Here is a 5572-nt window from a genome sequence, read left to right as displayed (position 1 = left end):
AGTGCGCTGCTCCAATGACGTCATATGGACTCAGGGAAAGGGAGGGGCGGGGCTTGGAGCTTCAAACAGTATTAAAAATAGATTAGTTTATTTATACTTTTCAGCTAAAACACAATTGTGCCAAATGTGAACGTTAGGGAAATTAACAATAAAGCCCACACGAGGACAGAGTGAATGTTTTTCTATTTTAAATGTTCAAAACAATTTAACACGCTCGTGTTCGTCATTTAATTCCTAAAAAATTCGATCCTAGAATAGCGGGAAGTCCAAAAGCTCAACCTGCACTGCTGTAGATGTCCACAAGATGTCAGTCAAGGCACTCTGACTGTATTGCAATCTATCAGTGGCAGCTGGTGGAGTAGACAGTACTGTGAAAAAATATTTGACCCCTTCTATTTATTAACCATTTTTCCTTCAACAAAATTACTATTCTATTTAAACCTTCGTGGCGTGGAGTAATTGCCCCTCTTGTTAAATCATGATTTAACTGTGGCTAATCCCATTTTTGGGAAAGCTGAGTTCATTTTCACTGACCACAAGAAGAAGAAGAATCACCTTTATTGTCATAAACATGCATGCATGCACACGAAATTTGTTCTCTGCATTTTACCCATCACAGTGAACACATACACAGACACAACCAACCAAGCCTGATTAGCTCCAGAGCTGTTCAATCAAGACATCACTTAAATAGAAGCTGTCTGACAAAATAAAGTCAGCCAAAAGAGCTCAAAAAATTGCAACAAAATGCCATGATCCAAAGAGATTCAAGAACAGTTGAGAAATTAATTCATTGACATCGATCAGTCTGGGAAGTGCTACAAAGCCATTTCTAAAGCTTTACGACTCCAGTGAACCACGGTGAGAGCCATTAACCACAAATGGAGAAAACATGGAACAGTGGTGAAACTTCCCGGGAGTGGCCGGCCTGCAAATATTACCCCAAGAGCACTGTCGAAACTCATGTAGGAGGTAACAAAGAAACCCAGGACAACAAGAATTGCAGGCCTTCATTTTTGGGAGACATGTCTCGTGGTCTGACGAAACTAAATTAAATTGTCTGGCCATAATGAGCATTGTTACATGTGGATGAAAAAGAGGGAAGCTTGCAAGCCAAAGAACACCATCCCAACTTTGAAATACAGGGGTGCCAGCAACATGTGAAGTTGTTTTTGCTTCGGGATGGACTGGTGCACATCACAAAATAAATGGCATCATGATGAAAGAACATTATGTGGAAATACTGAAGCAACATCTCAAGATATCAGTCAGGAAGTGTAAGGTTGTTTACAAATGGGTCTTCCAAGTGGACGATGACCCGAAGGATACGGCCAAACTGGTTACAAAGTGGCTTAAGGATAACGCAGTCCGTTCAGTTTGACCCAAGTCATACAGTTTAAAAGCAATGGTACCAAATAAAAAATTTAATTTATGTAAACTTCTGACTTGGAAGAATGTACTGAAAATTTGTCTTTAAAAAAATCCTCATTATTCTGGTGTTTAGCAAATAGAAATAATGTTGGTAATTCTAATTGACCTAAAACAGGGAAAGTTTAGTTCTTTTTTTTCATGCCAGACAGTGAGGGGGGGAAAAAGTGCATCTTTTTATATAGCCTATGTAAACTTCTGGCTTCAATTGTATATATACTCAATGTAGAATGAAAATATTGTTTTGTAATAATTTACGACACAAATACAATACATACAGTATTATAATAAATACAGTCTCGTTATATAGTTTAGCTAACTCCACAGTACCGACCACGATACATCCTGGTACCCGATGTCACCGCCTGCATTTTTTGCCCCCAGTGATGAAAACAAAGGCAAATATCTGACACGAGTCCTGTTTTGCTTTGACATTTTTTTTCTTTTTGAGCAGTTATTCCAAAAGAAGGAGCAGCCAGGCAAGAATGCAAAAAGTGTTATTTGAAATGTTGCCTGTGCAATTTTCAAACAGAATTCTTGTTGAATGGACAGAATTTAAGTTTTTATCATAATGGCTACCGTTAATGCTCTTGTCATGTCCAAAATGTTCCACAAAGATTCAAAACAAAACGCAGACATTGTCTAGTAATAACATGAGATAGTGTTCTATACGTGCCAATTCTACACATTTCTATACAGGCTTGACGTATTACACGTGTGCTCTTCATTGTTTCATTCAGCTGACTGTGTGTTTTTCAACACGTGCACGCTTCATGACGAGGATTTTTTGGGGGGTTTGTTTTGTTTGCAGAAAAAGCTCTTTTGTCATTTTTGTGGCTTTCGCTACACACTTCTGCTCATGTGATGTTACACACAAAGGCCATGCGATTAGGTTAAAAGGTTCTGGATGTTGTCAGGATGAACGCATGCAGTATATATACTACAAATGTATGTGTATTGATTATAAGCAATATGATACCTCACCTAGCAATATGATTATCTGGGGGCTCTGAGAGCCATTTTAATTTTAGGAAAAGGATGCAACGATCCAACGGTTATGATATACTATCCAAATGGGTGGGTTACATATGATGAGCTTTTTATCTAAGTTCACTGTGACTGTTTTTGATTGTTTTTCAATTACATGGCAGATGAAATCACTGCATTCGCAGGCTATTGCATGGCTCACAGCCCTTAGGTTTGTCACCCCTGATACTGTATATCTAGTTACTACTATTGCGTCTAAGTTCAAAGGTTCTGGATGTTATGATAAATTTACACTCATGTAATATATGCACCACATATGTACTGAATGTATTTATAATATTATTTGATAATATATATATATTTATAGAACCATGAAAAAGTATTTGTCCCTTATCTTTTTTTTTTGCATAGTTTCCCCACTTTAAGATAATCAAACAAATGTAAATATCAGACACATAAACCCAAGCAAACTTAAAATGCAGTTTTTAAATTGTGACTTTATTTACTAAGGGAAAAAAATTCAAATCTACCTGTCCTTGTGTGAATAAGTAATTGATCCCAAAACATAATAACTGGTTGGGTCACCCTCAGCTGCACCAACTGATATTAAATGTTTTCTATAACTGGCAATGAGTCTTTCACATTTCTGTGGAGATATTTTGGCTGACTCTTTCTTGCAGAATTGTTTTAAGTCTGCAACACTAGAGGGTTTTCGAGCATGAATGGCTTTTTACAGGTCATGCCACACCATTTCAATCAAATTCAAATCTGGAATTTGATGGGGCATTTCAAAAACCTTTTTTTTTTTTTTTTTTTAAGCCATTCAGAAGTTGACTTGCTGGTGTGTTTTGAAACGTCTTGCTGCAGAATCCAAGTCCACTTCAGTTTGAGGTCACAAACTGATGGCCGAACATTCTACGTCGGGATTTTCTGATAAAGAGCAGAATTCATGGTTCCATCAATCACGGCAAGTCGTCCAGGTCCTTAAGTGGAAAATCCGTCACACTACCACCACCATGTTTGACTTTTGGTATGACGTTCTTTTTCTGAAATGCTGTGTTACATTTAGATCAGATGTAACGAGACACACACCTTCTAAAAAGTTAAATATTTGTCTCATCAGTCCAGAGAATATTCTCCCAAAAGTCTCGGGAATCATTCAGATATATATATATATATATAATTTTTTTTTCCCCCCCAAAAGTAAGATGAGCCTTTGTTCTTTTTGGTCAGCAGTGGTTTTTGCCTTGGAACTCTGCCATGGATGCCATTGGTGCCCAGTCTCTTTTTTTTTTTTTTATTGTTGAGTCTTGAACAGTGACCTTAACTGAGGCAAGAGAGGCCTGCAGTTTTTTTAGATGTTGTCCTGGTCTCCTTTGTTTCCACCTGGATGAGTTGTCGCTGTGCTCTTGGGGTAACTTCTGTAAGACGGACACTCCTTGGAAGGTTCAAAACTGTTCCATGTTTTCTCCATTTGTGGATAATGGCTCTCACCGTGGTTCGTTGGAGTCGTAAAGCTTGAGAAATACCTTTTTAACCCTTTCCACACTGATAGAAGTCACTTTATTTCTCATCTGTTCTTGAATTTCTTTGGATTGTGGAATTTTGTTGTACCTTTTTGAGATCTTTTGGCTGATTGATTTTCACCAATGAAACAATCAGTTGCTAACCTAGCACTGTTATTACTTACATTACATTGTTACACTACACTAGCCTTCTGGCTAATTCTGGCTTTTTTAACCATGTGTACTTCATGTGTTTTATGAAATTGCATTGTCCCCTTTCAAAAATAAACTGATAAACTGAAACTGAAACAGTAAATTAGCTTTTAGTTCCCTATAAGACTTCCAGACCCCTCCAGTCATCGAGTGCTGCCTTATTGAGTGTTTCCAGAACTAGAACAAAATAATGTGAAGTAGCATTATTGCTCCTCAATTGTGGAACAAACTTCCTGAACACCTGAGATCTGCTAAAGCTGTCAGTACATTCAAATCTGTCTTAAAACTTTGTTCACTCTTTCTTTTTCAGAAATGGAAAAAAAAATGCTTTCTTATTTTTCACCATCCGGCATTTGTTTTGTAATTTTAATTTGATTCAGGGGTGTCAAACTCTTATGATTTCTGTCAGAGGGCCATTATGACTGTGAATAGCATATATAAGTATAATCACCTCATCCTATAATTGCATATACACAATTTCAATAATTCAAAAATATTTGCTTGCCACTATTTTCCATGATTTTTTTATTTCAAATTCATTTTGTTGTTAAAAATATACAATACTACATAACAATCAATATCATATAATAACAATCTATAGTGAATATTTACAACAAATTAAATTTAAAAAATCTGAAGTCATGAAAAATAGTGGCAAGCAAATATTTTTGAATGAAACTATTGTCCAATTTATGTTTAAAAAAAAATAGTGGTTAAAGTGAAAAATAATTGCAATTTCAGACTGATGTCCAAATCTTCTCCCAAATAAAAAAAAATCATCTATTTAGCAAAAAACATGTAGGCATGCTTTATTTGCTTTGGTGGGCCACATAATATCTTGTGGTGGGCTGGATCTGGCCCCCGGGTCTTAATTTTGACACCCGTGATCTGTGTGTTTTGTCAATTTAGTGTTTTGTTTTACCTTTTCATTCATCCTACATTTATGTTGGGATTTTATCTTGCTTTTCATCTTTTTTTTTTCTTTGCCTCTGTACAGCACGATGGGTTTACTTCGTTGTTGACTGGTGATATACATATAATCTTGCCTTGCCTTACTGGGAAAAACTGTTTTTGTGTGTATGCTTTGTTGTCATTTGTTTTATTAGTATTATGCCATAGAACTGGTAAAATTCCGCAGCCCACAATGCCCGCTGTTCTAGATGTGGTCGGCGCGTGGCATTGTCAATTTTCCTGCTCCTTTTTGTTGTTGTTGTTGTTGTTTTTCTCGAGACAATTCAACAATACACTCCGACATGCGCCAGATCCGCCGAGAGCGAGGCAGGCTTGGCTGTCACGCTCGCCTTGAGGACGGGACGAAGGGGCGGGGTCAGAGCTAGGCCGCTCAGCCAATCGGAAGCGGCAAGTGGCGGCTGTCAATCAAAACATCGGTGACGCTATTATTTACATGGAGACAGCACTGACCAATGGAGAGTCAGCAT

Source organism: Phyllopteryx taeniolatus, chromosome 18 (genome assembly GCF_024500385.1).
Source record: "Phyllopteryx taeniolatus isolate TA_2022b chromosome 18, UOR_Ptae_1.2, whole genome shotgun sequence".
Lineage (NCBI taxonomy): Eukaryota > Metazoa > Chordata > Actinopteri > Syngnathiformes > Syngnathidae > Phyllopteryx > Phyllopteryx taeniolatus.
This window is presented reverse-complemented; position numbering follows the sequence as displayed.